Raw genomic sequence first — 24,460 nt, 5'->3', positions numbered from 1 at the left:
TGTGCATCATGTGTCGTTTCCAGCTGTACCTTATGGATGTAATCGTTAGTCATAATGGAAGCGTCTAATGTTTATATCATCGCAATATTTCACCTCTGCTGCTTATTGATTGCCCTCAAATTGGGCTATTGATTCACTCCCTCCAGCCTTGTCTACCCTGGTGATGATGGGTAAAAGATGGGTAATTATTACTAAGATTTTTTGTTTTCTTCTTGTACGCTGTGCTACATTTGTTAAAAGGCGAAAATCCATTGCGTGCTTGTGCTGCGTGCAGCTCTTAGAGGAAATGAACATGAGTATTGATCGCCCCAAATGCCCTTCCTCTTCACTTTAACATTAGAAACGGAACTCAAGCCAAGTTTTTAATTACATCTCATTTGGAAAGTATACTTTTGACATCAGTCAGTGTCTTATAGGGCTGCATGGAGTGCTCAGATGTTGCTGTGGGGTGCCAACTAAAGCAGTTATTTTATTATTTATAATTTAGTGTAATATTGTGCAAACAAAGGAAAACAAAGAGTGGTGCTTCAAAGCACGTACTGTATTTTATATAAGGTTAAAATGCTTCATTTTTATTCTTGGCTGTGCAAATGTTTAATAAGTAAATTACACAGATAGTTAGTGTTACATTTCATGCAATTATTTGCTGCTAATTGTCAGTTAATGATTGTTGGCATGTGATAACTAGAAAGGGAGGCATTTGTTATTTTAGCATTAATTTGGGTTTTAGTCTTCATTTTAATCTTTGTAAGTAACAAAGAAAAAATGTTATATTAATTTAATAAATTGTCAAGTGTGATATTATTAACATTATTTGAGGGAAAATCTCAGCTGAATAATTGACATATTTCCGACATTAACAAATAATTTTTGCTCATTTTATGTCATAAGGTTTGCTTTTTTAAGATCTTTAAACATTTGATTCATTTTCTAATTTCAAAATTAGATTTTATTATTTTATTTTGTTTAATTATTTTATTTCTAGTTTAGTGTAGTGTTTATTAATATTTAAATGATCTTTTATTTTTATATTTTCACTTTTTTATTTTAAGTTTAGATGTTTTAGGAATTTTGTTGTGTGCTTTTGTCATTTTTGCTATTTGTTTATTTATATAGTGTTCATAAATTTTAATATTATTTTGTTTGTGATTTTTAGTACTTAAATTTAGACTTATATGGGTTTTATTCTCCATTTTAATCTTCGCTAGTAACAGCAAAGAAAAAAATGTTAGATGAATTTAATAAACTGTTATGTGTGATATTATTATTAACATAATTTGAGTGAAACTTTCAGTTTAATAATTGACATTTCTGGCATTAACATATAATTCTTGCTCATTTTATGAGGTCTCTAAATATTTGGTTCATTTTCTAATTTCAAAATTAGATTTTTTTTTTTTTAGTTTTAGTTTAGTGTAGCATTTAAGATTTTAAATTAAGATTTTAAATTATCTTTTATTTTTATATTTTCAGTTTTCATTATAGTTTTAGATCAAGTTTTAGGAATTTTGCTGTGCTTTTGTCATTTTTGTTATTTGTTGTTGTTGTTTTTAATATGTTTATATAGCATTCATAAATTCTAGTTTTAGTTTCAGTGATTTTTAGTACTTCAATTTAAATTTATTTTATGGGTTTTAGTCTCCCAAATTTCTGTTAAATAATTGACATATTTCTGACTTTAACATATGATTCTTGCTCATTTTATTTCATAAGGTTGGCTTTTTTAGATCTTCAAATATTTGGTTCATTTCCGTTTCAAAATTCGATTTTTATTTTATTTTATTATATATTTATAAGCTAAATATATATAATAAATATATATTTATTTATATTATTATTTTGCTGTGTTCTTGTCATTTTTGTTATTTGTAGTTGTTGGTGTTGTTGTTTTAAATATTTCTGTATAGTGTTTTTTTCGTTTTAGTGATTTTTAGTGCTTCAATTTAAACTTATTTAAGTTAGTGCAAAAGCAACATTTAATTTCTAGCATTTTAAATAAATATTTATATTTTATTTCAGCCTTGTTTCGATGACCAAAAACTATTTTTAATAGTTTTAGTTACTGAATCACATTGTCAGACATAAAATTGCATAAAGACACAATTGTGGCATATAAAGTGCTAATTTAAAAATAAAATTAAATAAATAAAGTCGAATGAGTTTAAGATTTTTACCCTGAGCTGGAAACGGGCTCCATGGTTTTTATGCGTATTATTGGTTTTCATTTTTTTTTCAGGCTTCGTTCATTAAAATGTCTAAAATACAAAGTGCTTTTAAATTTAGGTCTTTTCATCTTCAAATACAAATGTACAGTCATTTTTCCCTAGAGCTATAATTTATCTAGTTAAAAGCTAATGTAACTGATGTGTGTGTAATGGCATGTGACACTTTATTATGACACTAAAAATATTTTTTTTTTAATGTATGTCAATAAACCAAAATCAAGCATCTTAAATGCATGTAGCGCTTAATTCATTTTTTGCAGGCCCTGTGACTAGCATTTTGTTTTAGTGTACGATGTGCTCATTTGTTACCTGTCATCAACTCAAATGTGGTGCAGGAAAGGCAGGATGTCCCATATCGTGCTAAAAAAAGACAGCAAGAGTGTCCCTTACTCTCCTCTGCGGAAGTTGGCAACCCAAGCAGCTCCGTTAAGTGCTCGTAAGATTTCCTATGATGCGAAGCAAGCGGTCGAGGGGGTACGTAATGGTTTCAGGCACGCAGCGGCGACGTGTTAACACATTGTTTACAGTGATTTATTCAAACCAGTCTCTTAGCGGCGAGCGAGGGGATGTCAAAGAGGATTTTTAAAGCGAGCCAGAGAGCCTGATTTGAATATGCATGCTATGTAGATGTGCCGGTCGTTCTCCAATGCTGATTGCTGCATAAACAAAGCACAGCGGACATCTGAGGGAGCTCCTGATACATGTAGATGTGAACGCAACAAGCTTCACTGCCCCGTGTTTGCACTGCTCATTCATCCGAGACTAGATCAACAGATAAACCTGCCTCATCACTTAATCATATCTGGCATTAGTTTTGCTGCACATTAATCTGTCTCGTGTATAATTAATTTGTTTTGCAAACTTGTGCGCGCCTGACCTTTTTTGTGAATTCGGATTAGGCGACGCCACCCCTCACCTCACCGCAGATCTCGCCTGTCGTTTACGGAGTGTCCTGACATGTCTCTCGCGTGCTTCTGGGTCACCGACTTTCAGTGATTACCTTTTATTGGATTAGTCAAAGCCAGGAAACGTTGGAAACTCCTGAAAAAAGCACCACAGGTAGTTTGGTGCGCTCCGGCGACGTGTAATTGATGTCTTTAATAAAGGATGAGCTTCATTCTCTCTGCTGCAGCCTTAGTGCTCTCTGATTGAGCAGCTTATTTACTCAAGTGTTTTCTGCTCAGAGTATCTCTGCATGTTGGGCAGGTCGCCCTGCCAAGTGCCCCGATGCACCCGGAGCACAGAGTTCAAGCAGGCTAAGGGCAGGTGTGCTGGAAATTGAAATGATAATATAGATATATTAATATGATAATTTATTGGCTATTTTGCACCTGTTTGCTGTTGCAAAGGCGATTTAGGAAAACAAAGAGTGGTGGTTCAAAGCATGTACTGTATCTTATATGAGGTTACATGTAAAATGCTTTGTTTTTATTCTTGGTTGTGCAAACGTTTAATTAGTAAATTACACAGACAGTTACTGTTGCATTTCATGGAACTATTTGCTGCTAATTATCAATTAATGATGTTGTAAATGGTGTGTGATAACTAGAAAGGAAGGCATTTGCTGTTTTTAGCATTAATATGAAGGGTTTTATTCTCCATTTTAATCTTTGCAAGTAACAGCAAAGAAAAAATTATATATTCATTTGATAAATTGTGTTATTGTTAACATAAAATGAGCAAAAACTGTTTTAATATTTCAGTTATTCAACTGAAATTTTCACTCAAATTATGTCATAAGCGTTGCTTTTTTTAGATCTGTAAACATTTGTTTTATTTCCTTATTTCAAAATGTATTTTATTTTATTTTATTTTATTTTTTTGATTGTTTAAACTAATAATAATATATAATAATAAACAATTATTATTATTATTATTATTATTATTATTATTATTAACACATTTCTTAGCATTCAAAATAATTTTCATTTATTTTAGGTCATGACATATATTTGTTTTAATTATTAAATAAAATTAAATAAAAAGTTTATTTATTGATTAAAATTTGATTTTGAATTCCAGATTATTATTATTATTATTATTATTATTATTATTATTATTATTATCATTATTATCATTATTATTATTTATTACAATTTCAGTGAAAAGGTGAATTGGACATGTAACAAATTTCTTTGAATTACTTTTAAATTAACTAACTAAAAAGTTTTGTTTATTTCATGATTTAAATTAGATTTTAAATGCCAGGTAATTGTGGAAATAATAATAATAATAGTAATAGTAATAATAATATTTATTATCATTGTTATTATTGTTATTATTATTATTATCATTATTATTATTATTATTATTATTTGTTTGCTTGTTTGTTTCCATTTCAGTGAAAAGGGGAATTGGATAATTAACCCCTTTTTTTAAGCATTTAGAATAATTTTCATTTATTTTAGGTCATAACATTAATTTGTTTTAATTATTTTTAAATTAAATAAAAAGCTTTGTTTATTTCTTGATTTACATATTTTGAATTCCAGATTATTATTGTGGAAATAATAATTATTATTAATAATAATAATAATAATAATAATAATAATGTTGTTATTATTACTATTATTATTATTATTATTATTATTATTATATAACACATTTCTTTGAATTATTTAAAAAATAAATTTAAAAAAAAGTTTTGTTTATTTCTTGATTTAAATTAAATTTTGAAATTTTGGGTTATTATTGTGGAAATAATAATATATTATTATTATTATTATTATTATTAAATAATAATAAAATGTTTTGTGTATGTCCTGATTTAAAATGGATTTTAAATTCCAGATTTTCACTCATAGACTTTTAGGCCCCACTGCTTTATATCTGATGGCTTACAATTGCTCATCCCTTTGAGGTGTTGAACCATTGCAGGCATTAAGGTGTGTGCTGCTCGCTTTACCAGTCTGCTTCTCCCCTCTCAATTCATTTCCCTCTGATTTAAGTTCCCCTGAGCTTCCACTGATAGCTGCGTCGTCATTCCTCCTCTGGATCCGTCACCCGGCTCTTTAAGAGGGCCACAGTCTGCTGCATGGCTCATGATGCTGTTCTGACAGCTTCAATGCGGCTGGAGTACAGATATCTCCAGCAGCTCTTGGTCTGTGAGCTTGTCCAGCCTGTCAGCATTTCAAAAAGTCGTCACTTCAGCTCGAACCCGCTGTGCGAGTCAGAAAGCACCGAGAGTGATTAGATCCAGCGTTGTTGTGAGAGCAGCCGTGATTGAAGCCGGAATGCGACAGTCTGGCTGCCATAAACGTGTTGTAGCGTTGTATCCTTTCCCTTAAAGTTTTATCCGCTGTATCTGCCAAAGTACAATTTTAGAAGTGCTACATCTCAGGGCTTAAAGTCAAAAAAGTTGTGGCCTAAACAAATGACTCCTGTCCGGAAATAGATATCTCACACAGCCTTTCAAATCAAGGCCTGAAATGTCTCGGTTCTGCTCGGGACGGAAGAGGAATGAGCCATTTCTCTTCGGGGAGACAGCGGGATTAACTCCAGACAACTGCTCATTACCTCCCATCACAATTTATCCTCTACTTTTATTGGAGATGATTGGATTAGATCACTTTTGTCCCTCACCATCACTCACAGGAAGGCAGTGTATTGACCATGTTTAAAAGGGCAAGGCAACCTCACTTACTGTTTACTCCTCTGTGGGAGTCCAGTGCATTGTAGTCATAGATAATTCAATGCCGCAGACGCTTCCTTTTCATTCTCCGGGCCGTGTTGTGGAGAGCGTGCGATAACTCGCGGTTTATTTATCTGAGGCGCAGGTTATTTGAGCATTGGAAGATTGTGTTTGCGAGGTGAAGGCTAGTTTGCCTTAACGTGTTTGCACCAAGATGATGTTGTTTGTTGAATATCATACAGTAGCCTACCTTGACAGAAGGGTATGCAGAGAATATTAAAAAAACACAGCCTTCAGGATGTGACCTGGTTGTTTAACTTATAAAGGACTCTACTGAGAAGTGCAACATGGTGATGAAAAGCTAACCATTAGCATTCCCATAGAGTGTTCTCACAACACGTCATCAATTGGAACTGAATGTAAACAATACCACTGAACCGAATGAGACTCACATAATTTGCTGATCATTGCTGCAGAAAATAATCAATTATTGTCATGTTTTGGACTGTACTAATCGGTCGGGAAAAACATTTGAAGTACTATAGACTGTCAAACGTTATAACAAATCAAGGAGAAGAGTGCAAAAAACTGTCTGAGGAACAAAGGCGTTTGTGGTTGTAGGGGTGTGCGATTTTGACAAAAAAATTATATAACGATAATTAGACAGTATTTTGCTGAGTGTGTTATTGTGCTGGTATCTTAAGGACTACCATGGACAGTTGAGTCCTACATTTTTGGATATTCTTCATATTCTGTGTGGTGGTCAGTTCACACTGATAGAAATAAATCTTTTCCAATAAGTTTCAATTGATTTTTACCTTTTATGGGCATTGTAACTGTTACACGGAATGAGAGGCGAGAGGCGAGCGGATCCATCTGCGAGCTTTTATTAAAGGGGCGAGACAAAAACATGGTCGTACAGGCAGAGTCCAACAGGAGCAAACGGGAATAACACAGGCAAAACGTAGAGAATAATCCAATAAACGAGAAGGAATCCAAAAGGCAGGCAGCGAACGGTCGAGAACGGGGAGCCAGGCGAGGGAATCAAAAAAAAACACTAAGAACTAGGAACGAGGAAACGAGGAAACTAGGAAACGCTAACAATGGAAATACAAACAATAACAATCCGTGACTTGCATGGGGAAAGACCGGGGCTTTTATAGTGACGCTGATTGGTCACATACGATGACGCAATCAGCGTGAAGGATACTGGGAGATGTAGTCCGGGGTGTAAAGCAACAGTCAGTGTGAGATAAGGTGAGAGTGACCTCTGGTGGTGAGCGGACCGCGGAACATCGACCAGATTCGTGACAGTAACCTTTAAAAAGTCTTTAAAAAAAAATTATCTGTTGAGTGAAATTCTTACATTTAGGCTGTTACCAAGCAAATGAAATCAGTATCAAGAAAATTCGACTTTGCAACACAGAAGTGACATTTAGATGTATTTACACACTGTTTACTGCAAGTCATAAGTGCATTTAACCTGCAGTTACAAATGCATAAATAATGTTTTGATATTTTAAACATAAAACATTGAATACTGATATTTATAATTATTTAAATGACAAAATGATACTTTAAGTGTGGAATTAAAATCTGCCAGTAGGTGGCAGCAAGTCACAGTTAACAAGTGAGTCATTGCGATTGAACCGAATCATTTAAACAGTTGAATCATTCAGGAACGAAACACTGTCATGTTGCTCAGAGACACAAAATGGTGCTGTGGCTGTGTTTGGAATGATTTTTGTTGGCGAAATATAGCAAAAACAGGCAATATGGTGTCTAAAACGCAAGTCTCTTAATTCTTGTCTATTAAGCTGTTGTAAAAAAAAAAATCAATAACACATTTGTAATCATAAGTTAAGTTTAACTATATGAAGATTACCCTATGTAGTGGAATAAATCTATACATTTTCTGTCTCCATGTCTTGAATTTGCGATCGCTCGAAATGTATTTTAATAGACTGAATCATGCAGTGGAAGAACATACTAATGCGCACTAGTCTAGACTTCACATTATACGTACACTGCACTCTGTAGATGTTATGAATGGTTTTTGCAAAATACTCGATAATGTCAAATTGAACATTGTTAAAACAACAATTATGATATCACAGTCGATATATATCACACATTCCTATGTGGTTGGCCAAACTGAAACAGGATTTCTAGGACAAGAATCTTGACAACATTCATGTTTGTTCTTATCATTTCCAGTCAGGCAGGTGAAATGTTAGGCTAATATCTTAATTAATACTACTGGTACGTATCTTTACCACCTATTAACTTCAGTTTGTCCAATATTGAGCCCTTTCCTTCTTACTAAGTCATTCTCTATATGATTTAACAGCTTCCACACATTTTTTCTATGCTTTAGACAGCATAAATTAACAGAACGACGTATTCAGTAGTACATTAACTGTGCAATCCATGCTGTTGTTAACATCTGAGTATCGCCAATATGGCCACGCAACCGGCCAAATCATGACGCAAGTGCAAACAGCCAAAAAATATTGAAAGAAAATTCTAAATACTGAATTGGGTTTACATGAATGTGTAAACTCAAAAGTTTACATGGTATTTTCTTTTCATCTAACCTCCTTTTAATGTAGTATTCAAATGTGCAGTGCTGCTTTGTTTACACCGGCAGCCAAGGAAACGCTGTAATGCGTAATCCATAAGCGCCACCTACTGTCAGAGAGTGAATTTACATCTCATTCAGCCTGTCTGCTGTTTATGTTTTCTGCAGATGTTTTATGTAGCATTATTTAACAAAGCTAAAGTCAGAGCATTCTGTTTTGCTTAAGATTTTCAAATTATACAATCTAATTTATATCAAAGACTGCTCATGCCATATGTAGCATGTTTGTTTGGATCGTGATTAAAATACACTGGATCTGTAACTGTTTCATGCATTCTGATTTCTACAGTCAGGGAACTTAAGTTTTGGGTTGGTAGAATTTTGAGAGATATTATTCAAAGATAAAACAAAGATAAAACAAATAAATCTTAACCTGTGGTTTTATTTTATTTTATTTTATTTTATCTAAGTGCAAAATAAATTTGGAATGTCATCAACATTTTGACTTGTTTAGTACTGCTTACAAAATGCAGCTCTTAGTTTAACACGTTTACCATGCTGAAATCTATTATATAGATTTTTCCCCAAAATCAGAGCAGAAAATGTGAAAACGACTGCAGATTGTGTCTAGCCGTGACACACACACAGGCTGTGTGCTTGAATGCCAGCAGAGGACCCCTCCAGCTCACTCTGTGTTTGGAAGAGAGGCGGGAGCGGGAGGATAATTAACAGTGCCCTTTTAATTCTGTGAACATGTAAAGCAACCTGGCATCTAAAGGCTACAAATACAAAGTTACCTAACCATGATGAAAAATGATACAGACTATCAACCCAGCAAAAAGGCAGAAAGTCTTCTCATGTTGTCAGGATGAAATCTCTTTAAGAGACACGATACAGTCTTTTGGAAAATCTTTCATCAGCTTTATTTAAAATTCTTGATGCGTGTTTTTAATAAATGTACATGATCTGAAGCAATATAGATACTGTGTAGTTGCTTTATCTGTGGATATGAGCTTGAAATTCATCATGACTATGACATTGAAAAGCCCTTCCTTTTGTAATAGACTGCCACACAAAGGTGCTTTTCATATAATTTGTGCTTTTTTTCATTTCTTTGCCAAAAGCTTAAATAACAGCAAGGGGGGTGTGGGGAGACTAAAGTGAATTGAACATCAATTGAGAGTAATGTTATGCATTCCACGTTCCAATCAATTTTGTTGGCACACTAACCGACGTTCACTTCTGGGAAATCTACAGCACCCGGACGGAAGCAGCATTCTGAGCAGGAAGTGCCTTCGGTGTGACCTTGAGATACATGGACTTTAGGTTACCTCAGAATGTACACCCAGCGGATTTTATTGTATCCGTAATCACATGCTTAACAAACATTATTTACTTGATCGATGTAACTCTGAAATTACATGCACTCACACATTACATTATCACTGAAAAGTTTGAGATTAGTAAGACTTTAAATGTAAATTTAAAGACTTCTTTCAGTTAAAAAGTCTTTAACTGAAAGAAGTCTTTCATACTCACCAAGGCAGTATGATTAAAATTTGATTGATTAAACATTTGATTAAAATACAGTAAAACTGTATTATTATGAAATATTTTGACAATTTAAATGTTTTCTATTATATATATTTAAAATGTTATTTATGACTGTGATAACAAGGCAGAATTTCAGAATTTTCAGCATCGTAACTCTAGTCTTCAGTGTCACATGATCTTTCAGAAATCATTCTAATATGCTGATTTGGTGCTCAACATTTATTATTATTATTATTATTATTATTATTATTATTATTATTATTATTATTATTATTTTCAGCGTTGAAAACATTTGTGCAGCTTAATACCATGTTTTTTGTTTTTTTTGTTTTTTTCAGGACTCTTTGATGAATATAAGGTTCAATATGCAAATCAATCTTTTGCAAAAAAAGTTGACTGTATGACTACAATTCAGTACTTGTGTACTGAATAAACTTATTAAATGTCAAAAAATAAATAAATGAATAAATGAATAAAACATATTAACTAAAACTAATGACTCCAAACAATTTAACAGTAGTTTCTGCAATAATAATAATAATAATTATAATAATAATAAAAATATTTATTATCGTTGATGTTGTTGTTGTTGTTAATAATAATAATAATAATAATAATATACATGCATCTACTCTGTATTTCTTTCTATTTTAAATTTTTTAAAAGTAGTATGTGTATATATTATTATTATTATTATTATTAATTTTATTATTGTTGTTGTTGTTGTCATTGTTGTTAATAATAATAATAGTAATAATATACATACATGTTCTCTCAATTTCTTTTCTGTGTGTAAAAAATGTGTATAAATGCGTAAATTCAATTCAAATTCAGATAATTAATTGATATTATTAATAATAATAATAATAATTGCAGAAACTACTGTAATGTTTATTATTATTTTTATTATTGTTGTTGTCGTCGTTGTTGTTAATAATAATAATAATAATAATACACATGGTAATAATAATAATAATAATAATAATAATAATAATATACATGCATGTACTCTGATTTTCTTTCTATTTTAATTCTTAAAATGTGTATTTTATGTATGTAAAAAATGTGTATAAATGCATAAATTCAATTGAAATTCAGAATTAATTAATTTCAAGAGTATGAATAATAATTGAGTATGAGTAATGATTGCAGAAACTACTGTTAAAATGTTTGTGGTCATTACTTTTAGTTCATTTGTTGTTGTTAGTTACTATTAATAATAATAATAATAATTCCAGAAACTACTGTAAACATTTTTGGGGTCATTGGTTTTAGTTAGTTCATTTGCTGTAGCTCATTTGTTATTATTATTATTATTAATGTTAGGACACCTGGGCACTGCACAATCCTGCATATGCCACACCATTTTCTATCCTGTAATGTAACAAAACGTTCCTATTAGTATAAGCTCAAATCACACATACACTCTCTACACACTTGGTGTCCTTCAAAAGCCTTTAGCAGCTTAAAACAAAACCCAGGGTCTCTTCAAAAAAAAACACACACACACACACACACACACACACACACACTCGGATGAGCTATAACCCATTAAAGTTGGCCTTCTCCTAAAGTGCTTTCAGAAAGTGAGGAGAGTTTGGAGCTCAGAGTTCAGTGACATTCAGTGGGTCGGGATGGGCAACGTTAGGGCATTTATCAGCGGCTCCACAGACCTCAGGCAGCTCAGAGAGCAGCCGGCCTAAAGTGGAGGTGGCAGGCAACCAGAGGCTGTCAGCTTTGCCAAGTGAGAGATAAGAAGCTCGGACAGCAGTGCCTGGCAGGAGTTGCAGTGTTCTGGAGCGTCACAGTCCTTCAGAATGGGTCTTCCAGAGCAATTCCTGCCAAGTCCCCATCACGCTTAGTCACTGTAGTCAGGTGGGATCCTTGCTAATCCGGCTAGTGATCCCACTCGTTCTGTACCTCGGACCCCCCTTGAGGGCTTAGTGGTCCGAGGCCTGTTTGCAGGTGCATTTGTACAGGAGCCGAGACAATTAGTGTGAAGCTAACGGCTCTCTGAGAGGGCTTTGTACTGAACAAACCTTCCCTGTGTGCTTTATTTTATCCCTCTTTCAAAAGAAAGCTCGTTTTTAGACCGGTACTTCTCTACTTTAGACCCAACACTCTCAGGGAAAAAGGTACAAAAGATGTCACTGAGGTGGTACCTTTTCAAAAGGTACAAATAAATACACTTTAGGTACTAATATGTGTAGACTTTTGTACCTTTTTATCTGAGAGTGAACATAGTGGAAAGATATAAACATAAGTACATAATGAGGATATTAGATAACACTTTACAATGAGGTCTCATTTGTTAACACTAGTTAATGCATTAACTAACATGAACTAATAATGAACAATGTATCTTTACAGTATTTATTACTCTGTTTAAATGTTAGTTAATAAAAATGTTCATGTCCATGTTAATTCATAGTACATTTACTAATGATAACAGATACAACTTTAAATGTTAATAATGTAGTAAGCTTTTGAATTTAATATTAACTAACTTTAATAAAAGCTATATAATTATTATTCATGCTTACTAATATATTTAAATAATGTTAACAAGTGAAACCTTATTGTAAAGCATTACCAGATATTAGAGGATAATAATAATTTTCCAGTATAATGGAAATCCCATGTTATTCTGATATATGAAATGTATTTTGTTACAAGAATTTATAACAATTATTTGTATAATTTATAATGAATTTATAACAAAGATTTAACAATAAATGTTTGGGCATATTAAAGAAGAAATGTTCTTTAATATTTAGTTTATTTACATTAATTACATTTAAAATTAAATACATTTATTAATTAATTAAATATTACAAGATATAATCTACTGTATCTACTGCATGTCAAATTCTACAGGTTTATTAACATCAAATTATTGTTCATGATAACTACTATAGTTAATTAATGTTAACAAATTAAACCTTATTGTAAAGCATTACCAGATATTAGAGGATAATAATAATTTTCCAGCATAATGGAAATGCCATTATTCTGATAATGAAATTTATTTTGTTACAAGAATTTATAGCAATTGTTTTTATAATTTATAATGAATTTAGAACAAAGATTTTTTTTTTTTTATGAATTACATTTATTCATTTATTAAATATTATAAGATTGTCTCTGTGTCTACTGCATGTCAGATTCTGCAGGTTTATTAACATCAAATTATTGTTCATGATAACTAATATAGTTAAGTAATGTTAACAAATGAAACCCTATTGTAAAGTGTTAACGGATATTACAGCATAATAATCAATTTCCAGTATACTGGAAGTATGATATTATTCTGATATATAAAATGTATTTGCTATAATAAAAAAAATCTTAAAATGTTTATTACCTTGAAATATTTATGAAATAAATGCATTATTAATACATTATTGTTTTTATACATTTTATCAATGTTGTTGTTATTACTTTTGTTATATAATAACAAGTGTTCTATAATATTTAGTTTATAATTTTTTTCCATTATTTTTCCATTTTTATTTGTATAAAATTTGTACAGGTTTATTAACATCAAATTTTAATGTTTATTACCGTTAAATATTTATTTTAAAAAAAGTTAATGTACAACACATATATTATTTTAATTATGTTATTATTGTTTTTTTATCGTTTTTTTTATCGTAATGTCATTATGGGATTAACTGATATCTAATGCTAACTAAACTATTTAATATTTAATCATTTCCTGGAGCAGCTTACATGTTATTGTTAGTCCTGCTTCAATTATTATACAAATACAAGCACAGGTATTTGCTAATATCAGTCAAAATCCTAAGCAGAAATCAGTACAATTCTGAAATCTGCACATTGACTCTCTCTTTATCCAAAGGCAGCGGCGCGTGCCACAATGGCTCAGGCTGTGGCATGAATTTCATTCGGAGCTGTGCGATAGAGCCAAAATGGCTGCCAGTCAGGAAAGGCCCGTTAAAAGCAAAAGCAGTCAACTGATCGGACATCACAGTTGCTCTGTTTTACGTGCTTTAGTTTGTGTCCAATACGAAGCGAAGTGAAGATCTGTGTTTGATTTGTCTTCTGTGTCCAACGCCATTCGCTCAAGGACAGAGAACGTCTTTTTGTTGTAGATCTCCGTCCCCAGGGAACTTTAAATACAGGGTTTTTGAATACCGCCTCAGCCGATGACTGTAAGGACGAGGGAAGCCATTAGTGCGGAGACGTATGAGAGTGTCATGAAGAAGTGGGTTTGGAAGGAAAGCCTTCGGCTTAAAGTCGCCATGAACTTGCATTTTAATCATACTCCCAGATGGTGGTTTGTAAGGTGGAGATGTGTGATAAATTCCTCATGAACATATTGGGCAGCTGCTCTGCCAGCCTGCTACATATCAATTGAGCCTGTGAATGAGGAGGAAAAAGCCAATTACATGGAAATTTGTCAAAATATGCAGCATCATGTGTTGTTTTTTCTGTGTATTGGCTTAACTCTGTGTTCTTGGAGGTATCCATCTGTTTTATTTGCGTGACTGTTTGTATTTGCGCACTGGCAAAAAGCAATTACGCTTTATTCAGCATGCAGAGCTTTTTAAGTCACGCACTGAAAATGTGAATTATTTCGAATCTACATTAAAAAAGAAAACCACATATTAGACCAACAATATTCCCACAGTTGTTCTTCCAACTAGACAGTGGTGTTTGAACAAACAGTTTCATATTGAACAATTTGTCAGGGTTTTTGAGTTTCCAATATGCTTTGCGTCATGAATAAATGAAGCACATATTGTTATAGGAATACTGTTTTGCCATTTGCTGTCTTCGTTGTTTTTTGTCACGTTTAGTTATTTTATGAGTGGTTAGATTAAGTGTTCATCTTTATTGAAAAATATGTTTTTGTGAGAGATTAACTTTTTATTTACCAAATATTCCTGAAATGTTAATGTTAAGCAGCAAAACTGCTTTCAACTGATAATTCGGCTTTGCCAACGTATATTAAATTTAGTGTTGTTCAAACGATTAATCGTGATTAATCGCATCCAAAATACAATTTTTTGTTTGTATAATATACATGAATCTGGAGCTCAAAACCAGTCATAAGGGTCAATTTTTTAAAATTGACATTCATACATAATAAAGCTTAATAAATCAAGCTTAATGAATAAGCTTTCAATTGATGTATGGTTTGTTAGGACATGACAATATTTGGCTGGGATACAAACATTTAAAAAATCTGGAATCTGAGGGTGCAAATATCTAAATATTTAGAAAGTTGTCCCAGTGAAGTTTATAGCAATGCATATAGCTAATCAAAAATGAAGTTTTGATATGTTTATGGTAGGAAATTAAAAAAATATCTTCATGGAACATGATCTTTACTTAATATCCTAATGATTTTTGGCATAAAAGAAAAAATGATCATTTTGACCCATACGATATTTTCTTGGCTATAGCTACAAATATGGTCCAGGGTCACATATGTATATACAAATATGTATATACAAAGACACACACACATACAGTATATATTTTTAAAATATTTACATGTATTTACATGTATATATCTCTATTCCTATAATTTATATTATATATAAAAATATTTTATATATAAACATAAAATATTTTTCTTAAATATATACATATATGCATGTGTGTGTAGTTTTATATATATAATAAATATGCACAGCACACACACATATATTACGTACACAAAAACTTTAGTTTTAGATGTGATTAATCGTTGCCCAGCACTAATTTAAAAAGTTATTTTAAAGTGCAGTATATTACTGCATTTTAGAGGCATAAGACATGAATAATAGTGTATTTTTCTATTGTTTTTTTAAATATGTGATTGTACAAATGCGGTTTTTGTGTGTGTGTTTTGCAGTCAGGGCTTTGTAAGCCGGTGGCCTGAATTCTTCAGTGATGAATTAAACATTCTGAGAGTCCCGGTAAAGATAGAGATTAAACGTGGCTCCATGTACCTTGTTTTCCTTTGTGTTGTGGAAGCTGTAACTCTCTGCTGTTCTCCAGCAGTGTAATAGTTCATGTTTTGGCTGCGCTCTTTGCATCTGTAATAATGTCCACTGCCTTGGCTAAAGCCTTTTCCATTGTGGACACTGGGCACGGTTCCTAGAAAGGGGCGGTCTGCGGGAATGCATTACCATTTAGTCCGAGTTTTATCCTATTAAAAATCCACTTTAATTTGAAGATGACTATTTGCAGCATTCCAAAGCTTCCCTCTTTTTATATTATTACAACACAGGAAAAAAATGAATAAAAGTTTCCTTCGCATTGTGTGCACAGTGAGCTGAAATACTTAAAGTGCTTAGTACAACTGGATAAAAAACATACTTACGGAAATGAAAAATAATAGTGTAAGTGCCTCTGTAGCTTTAGTGTGAATAGGGTGTTTTTATGACGTGTCATCTGAATGTTTACTGAATGTAAACAATACCACTGAACTGAACAAAACTTGCAAATTTAGCTGATTATTGCTGCTGAAAATGTTTAGTTATTGTCATGTTTTGGACTGTACTAATCAGTCAGACCAGGAAAACATTTGGAGTACTATAGTCTGCCAAAAGTTATAACAAATCAAGGAGAACAGTGCAAAAAACTGTCTGAGGAACAAAAGGTGTTTGTGGTTGGCCAGACTGAACCAGGATTTCCAGGACAAGAATCTTGAAACATTCATGTTTGTTCTTATCATTTCCAGTCAGGTGGGTAAAATATTAATAATATCTTAATTAATACTGCTCGTATGTATTGTATGTTTATGATTCAGTGCTTTGTCTCGCAATTATATTGTTGAGTAATTATACTGTATATAAATTGTGGGCATCAGGGATCCGCTGTTACTATAATATGCGGGGCATTAAAATCGCTTTTGAATGCACGTTCGCTTTACTTTCACTTTCGAATTTCGCGATCACATGTACTCTGTGTTTACTACGAAGCGGCAGTACTTACCACATGCTTCACAACATAAGATGTTTGTAATTTGTGCTCAGGACCTGCAAATCAATCGCCATTGCCCTATCAGTCATCTGTCCTTACTATGGAAGCCCATTTCCGCCAGGTAAGAAAAAAATCTTAAAAAGACTAAATCGAAATTATGAGATAAAAAGTCGAAATTATGACTTACTTAAGTCATAATTGTGAGATGAAAAAAGTAAAAATTCTGATTTATGAAGTCGAAATTATGACTTTAAAAAATCAAAATTATGCCTTTATAGGTCGAAATTGACTTAATGACTTTATAAACACATTGTTCACAGAATAGTGGTCTAATGATAAACAGGACATTCTGAAATGAGTTACTTTGTCTTAAAAACAGTTTGAAAGACCAGGTTTAATATACACCTCATTAATAAAGCATATACCATTTACAGAAAAGCAGAATATAGCCCAGAGTTGCACATTCTCATTTTCTTGAGATAGAACGTGAAATATGGATATGAACGGTTCACACGCAAAGTCTCACGTTAAGGGTTTATTCTTTATAACAGTTTTCAATTCAATTCAATTCAAATTTATTTGTATAGCGCTTTTCACGATACATATCGTTGCAAAGCAGCTTTACACAAAATTGACATTTTTACAATATATGTAGTAGTAGCTTGATGTACATATGGCAGAGATGTGTGGTAAAGATCAATTAACGATGTAATCAAACAGACAAAGAACACCATAAATTAGTAGCAGAATTCGGTAGTGCTGTATGTTTTCAGGGTTGGCATCATCTGTTTATATTTCAACTTGTAAAGTCATAATTTTGAGTTTTTATCTCGTAATTAAGTCATAATCCACTTTTTCATTAAGTCATAATCCTTAAGTCATAATCCACTTTTTATCATAATTTAGACTTTTTAAGTCAGAATTTCTACTTTTTATCTCGTAATTATGACTTAAGTCATAATTTTGACTTTATATCTCATAATTTTTTACTTTTAAAGTCATAAATTTGACTTAGTAAATCATAATTTCAACTTCTTATCTCGTAATTATGACTTAATTAAATAATAATTTTGACTTTTCAATTCATAATTTTGAACCTTTATCTCATAATTTCCACTTTTTATCTCATAATTATGACTCAAGTAAGTCATAATTTCGACTTTTTATCTCGTAATTATGACTCAAATAAGTCATAATTTCGACTTTTTATCTCATAATTTTTACATTTTAAATCAGAATTTCAACTTTTTATCTCATAATATCGACTTAGTAAGTCATAATTTCTACTTTTTATCTCGTAATTATAACTTCATAGTCATCATTTTTTACCTTTTATCTTTAAAGTCATAATTTTGATTTAGTAAATTATAATTTCAACTTTTTAACCTGTAATTATGACTTAACTAAGTCATAATTTTGATTGAAGTCATAATTTTGAACCTTTATCTCATAATTCCACTTTTTAGCTCGTAATTATGACTCAAGTTAGTCATAATTTAGACGTTTTATCTTATAGTTTTGACTGTATAAATCAGATTATCGACTTTTTATCTCGGAATTATGACTTAAGTCATATTTAGACTTTTTATCTCATAATTATGACTTTTAAAGTCATAATTTTGATTTAGTAAGTCATAATTTCAACCTTTAATCTCGTCATTATGACTAAAATATGTCATAATTTCGACTTTTTAAGACATTAATTTTTTTCCCACCTGCCGGAAATGGGCTTCCATATCTTAATCTATTATACCTTACTACTCTAATTTTAAGTTCAGTCAACCCAAAAAAAGTTTATTCAACTTGAAATGTTAAATTATGCTAAGTGACAACTTAGATATTTGATTTGAATCAACTTAAAATTTGAAGGCAGCTGGGTTACTTACCCATCTGTTAAGTTTAGCAAACAGAAGCATCTAAGTTGTTACTTAGTACAACTTAACATTTCAAGTTGACTAAACTTATTTTAATTGACTGAACTTAAAATTTGAAGGCAGCAGGGTAACAAATTATTTTAAGCTGACTTAACAAATTATGTTTTTTATTTTTTACAGTGTAGAACGTGTTCACTATTCAAGCACATCCCTATTAGGTCCTGTACATAAATCTGCAACTTTTTAAAAAATGACTAATTTGTAATTTATCACAAATTCATTCTATTATTGTAACATGCAGTAATACCTGTTTAGGTTAGAGTGTGTGTTGTGGGAGAAACAAAAATCCAGCGTTTAGCCCCTATTGTCCCTTATATTGTTTGTATTGATGATTTTTTGCTTGCATTACAGTTGATTAGTCTAGAGACATTAGCATGTTATTTTGTGCTGATTGTGTTGATAGTATTCAGGATAATTAACATATTGAGTAATGTCTGTTGTGAACTAATTTATGGTTGAATTAGATTAACAGAATTTGATGCAAATGTTTCTTCAGCCTGTAGTGTAATTATGTCATGATAATGAGGCTCTCCTAAGCAACAGACTCATTAAAATGTTTCTACAATATAACTATAAACATAACTATAATAATGAAACTCATATTTCTTAATAAATAATGGTGGAACTAGCTGTGTAAGTATTAGAAAAAATGTTTGAACAAGTTTTAAACTTTCAGAATTTACATATAGATGAAAATATATGCATATTATATGTACTGTGTATGTTTAGGTCTAATTATAATGTGTTAATAATCAGGAATATGAAGGAATACATTACCTAAAAATAGAAAACAGTGATATATAAAGACTTTTGGCTGGTACTTTGCAACAAACACCTTTCTTTGCAAGCTGCCAGTGAGAGACGGCAGCATCTCTTGCTCTGAGTGCGGAGCCTGACAGCTCGAGATGAACAAAACGTTACAAATGAGCGGATGCTGCCACCAGCGCCCTCATCTCTTAAATCTGTAGCGTGCCGAGGCAAGGTGACGAACAAAAGAGAAACCTCTCTCAGTCATCTATCCAACAACAGGCCCTTCTGAATGAAGAGGCAGCGCTCTATTGTTATTGATTGTTAGGGAAGGTGTCCTAGATCTCAATGTGAAACTATGATTCAGGGGCCGACAATGAAGGGACCAGGCTTTTTCAATTATGTACCTGTGCTGGGGAAAGATCATTTAGAAATGCCCATCTGTGGCCTTGCCACACAAAAACAGACCCTTTAGAAAAAAAACAGAAGTTTGTGACTTACAAAACATAAGTGTCTATAAACTGACATTACCACAGTTCTCCATTTAACACCTCACATTTTTATTTTATTTTATTTTATTTTATTTTATTATTTATTTATTTTTTTTATAATGCTATACTGAGAAGATTGTATAATTTTATTAAATTTGTATTTTACTACTTTTTATTTATTTATTCATTCACTTATTTATTTATTATGCTTTTTATGTTGGTCCACATTCAGTTATAGATTAAATGTTTTTCACAACTGTTATATTCACAAAACAGTATTTTTATTAATTTATTTATTTATTTAAAAGTTGTTTACAAATATTGTTTTACAAAATATTTTATTCATAATTTTCTATTAAGAAGATTTCGTAATTTGTATTTTACTGATTTTTTTATTTATTTTATTATTCTTTAAAGACAGAGTTAAGTTGGTCCACTTTCAATTAAAGATGGAATGTTTCTCATAACATGTTATATTCACAAAATGTTATTTTTTATATTTTTTGTAAAGTTGTTTTACAAATATGTTTGCAGAATTTATACAACTAAACACTTAAGTAAAATGTTTTTATTTTATTTTATTTTATTATATTATTTTTATTATTGATTATAATTTTATACTGAGAAGATTGTAGCATTTTAATCTGTATTTTACTGTTTTATTTATTTATTTTTTAAAAAGAAAAGAGAAGTTTATTTGTCTTACACAACGTGTTGCAGAATTTAAAAAAAAAAAAAGATCCGTTAAAGACTGTAAAAATATTGCATATAAAAATGGTAAAATATTGTTAAAAGTTCAGTTTTTAATTTACATCTTATAATTTACAGTGAACAACCATAAATTGATGTTGCCACAATTCTTTCAAAATTTTATTTTATTTTACTTAATTTTAAGTTATTTTACCATTATTAATTTATTTAATTAATTAAATTATTTATTTATTTATTTATTTATTTATTATACTTTAAAGACAGAGTTGTGTTGGTCTACTGTTAATTAAAAATGGAATGTTTCTCAAAACTTGTTATTACAAGTTGTTTTACAAATATTTCCACAGAGTTCAAATAACTAAGCACTTGATTGTTTTATTTTATTTTATTTTATTTTATTTTATTTTATTTTATTTTATTTTATTTTATTATTAAAAAAACAGAAGTTTATGTGTCTTACACAACATGTCTAAGTGTCAACATTTGTTGTGGAATATAAAAATGATCATAATCATAATCATAAGACTAAAAAGGCTGCATTTAAAAAGTGTAAAATACTGTTAAAAGTTCAGTTTTTGGAAGTCATTTTATAATTTACAGTGAACAAATTCACTATGTGACAGCTCACATTATTTTATTTGATTTTATTTTTTTATTAAAATAAGTCTCTTCCTTGCTTTATCTTTTTAAAGTTGTTGTCAGTATATTATAAAGATTAAAAAAACAGGTTTAGTATAATAAGTGATGTTTTTTTCTTAGAGAAAATTTGGTTGTAATCTATGAAATTTAATATGTTGCTTATTTTACAATAACGACTTCTGTCTTTTTACCATGTATGTGTAAATGAAAAACTACAAATAGAACACATTCTGGTGTTGATGAAGCAGTACTTGAGCTATATATTGAGTCTGTTGTGGTCCATACGATTAAAAGTTTGCTAAACACCGGTCTCTCTTTTACGGTTAATTTTTTTTTTCTCTGATTACTGCGTCGTTGTCCTTTCTCTGCACAAAAGTCACTCCTCCTGCTGTAAAGGAGTTGAACTCAACACACTTGCCCTCCTACAGTACGTTCTGAGTGACAGGTCTGGATACTGTGATCAACAGAGTGTAGAGAATTGATCTGTTCCTACAAGATCCTGTAAACCTGTTTACAATCCTCTCAGCGCCCTGCACATCAAGACTCACACTGAAGCCTGTACAACAGCAAAAACAAACAGCCACACCAGAGGATGGAACAGTCCAAGTGATTAAAGTTGAATGTGTTGTGATAGTGATGGGCTTTTTAGGATTCAGAGCAGGTTCGTGGTGGAAAGGATGAGGGAGATGAGCAGGTGGGCCGCCACACAGAACACAGCTGCTGCGTAGCGACAGAGAACAGAGCGAAAACACCAGAGTGCCACGCTACAGACGTGACTACAGACATGCTTAAGACTCTATCCGCTTGTCTCTTCCTAAAATATTCATTAGGGCTGTTCATTAGGGGTGAAATGAGGTTGGCAAATCGCATTTTGATGCGTCTAGACTGGGTGTCAAAAGCAGCATGACGATGGCTTATGTGCTGTGGATTTTCAAGACCCTCTGATCATGGTTACATTGACGTTAGTACACTTTTAATTCAGGATGTGATGTTGCTCATATGCTTATATTCTCAAAACAGTTCAGATTTTTTGAAATATCACTCAGATCTCTGAGAACTGAGAAGATTTTTTATTTTATTTTGTTTAATTTTTTTATTTTGTTTTTATGCTTTAAAGACGTCAACTTAAAGTTTGTCAACTTAAAGATGTAATGTTTCTCATAACGGGGTTATTTAATTTTTTTTTTTTAAGTTTTACAAATATTGCAGCAGAGTAAAAAAAAAAAAAACATCACTTGAGTAATGCGAAGATTTATTTTATTTTATTTTATTTTGTTTATTTTTTTTACTATGTTTATATTACCAAATTAAAAACTCTAATTTCATCAAGTATATATTAGGGGTGTGTGATTTTTAAACTTTTTTAAATAAATCCTCGATGATCAAATATATAGGGAAAAATAGTATTTTATTCAACTGAAAAACACAAAATGAAAAAAAAAAAAAAAAATATATATATATATATATACATATATATTTAGGTGCATTGTGATATGAACTTGTACTTTATGAAATTAAACTTCTATTTTAATGAATTATATGCAGTAATAAACATGTAAACTAAAGGTGCATGATTCTGCATGATAAACTGAAAATTGTTCTTTTTTTTTAAATAATTGGAGATCACGATTCTCTCATGGTTCTGAAGAAATAAAAAGAAATCTAAACAAAATAATTAAGTAATAAGTAATTTAGTGGTTCTGACAGAGTGTTCATTGCTTAGGTCTTTTGAAAAAAATATTCAAAATAAATTTAAAAACAAAAATAAAGTCTTTTCACTATTGGAATCTCTTAATGAATGATTCAGTGACAAATACTTTTTTAAACAAAGCGGCAGCCTCCCGCTCTCTCTATTGAAACCAACACGGAAGTGACTTAAACTGCAATTCATCGACTGGATAGAGCTAGAGACTGGCTCCGAAAGTGAATCAATCCCATAGACTCCCCATGTTAAAATGCCCAACTTTACAGCAGGAAAAAATATGTTTACAGCCTGGTACAAAAAGTGGTTTTGGTCTATATAGCTAATTGTGCCCTTCATGTTCTGCATAATTTAGGGCGTGGCCACTTGAGTGACAGGTGGATTGCTGCTGCTGTCACCACCGTTGCGCTAGGCGGGCGTGGTTTCTGCAATCAGCTCCACCCACGCCCCGCCTCTTTTTTGATTATCCGGGAGTGACGTGCAGATTGGCGTCAGATGGCGACGGCCGACTCCCGCCCACTAAGAGCTTCAAAAATGCTCTTCAGAAACCTACGGGTGACGTCACGGACACTACGTCCATATTTTTTACAATCTATGTGGAACTGGCAGTTGTCGCCACCTCCTGGCAGAAGAAAATATGTGTTACAATACATACAAGTGTTAAAATACTGTAGACAATACGTGTTTATACCCAACTATAAACTTTCATACCAGTACTTTTGTTATTTAAATGTCTGTAACACAGAAATAATGATCATTATGTGGTTGAAAAGAATGTTTGCTTTGCTCTTTCTGGATCAGCAGCAGCATGAATGCAGATTTGAATGTCTTTAACACCTGTTTCACGTCATAATTGTCAGTGGAGCGTGAAAAGCGTGATATGAAACAGTTGTAACAGACACTGTTTTATCGTCATTCAGGAACAAGATCGCGTGGGTGTTTGAATAGGGATTGCAATCTTTTACCGATTAATGGTGCAGCTCTAATGTAAACACTGCTAAATGTTTTGGGAGGATATCGTCAAGTTCTCACGGGACCCTATAGTATATATGCATTTTCAGGCATTTTTACATTGCTTCAACGATAATAGCTACAGCTGTACAGTGAAGAATTATTTTGTTTATCTATATATATTCACACAGCAAAATGCTATTCAGCTGTTATTATTAATAGTCACCTTCTTTTCAGATCATTAGTCAACAAATCCTCTGTAAACACCGTAAGTGCAGTGGAGGTTGCAGACACACAGATGGATCTTTAATTTAACTGAACTGAGTGCTCGCTAAAAACCAGCTTGCTCATAGAT

At 31.7% G+C, this 24,460-nt stretch overlaps 1 protein-coding gene across 1 annotated transcript in view; it reads left to right on the top strand.

Annotated features, from left to right (window-relative positions):
• csmd3b (CUB and Sushi multiple domains 3b) overlaps positions 1-24,460 on the top strand; it is a 509,580-nt gene that overhangs the window by 213,005 nt on the left and 272,115 nt on the right.

This window comes from Labeo rohita, chromosome 19, assembly GCF_022985175.1.
Source record: "Labeo rohita strain BAU-BD-2019 chromosome 19, IGBB_LRoh.1.0, whole genome shotgun sequence".
NCBI lineage: Eukaryota > Metazoa > Chordata > Actinopteri > Cypriniformes > Cyprinidae > Labeo > Labeo rohita.
The sequence above is the reverse complement of the archived record's forward strand: the minus strand, read 5'-3'. Positions and strand labels throughout refer to the sequence as shown.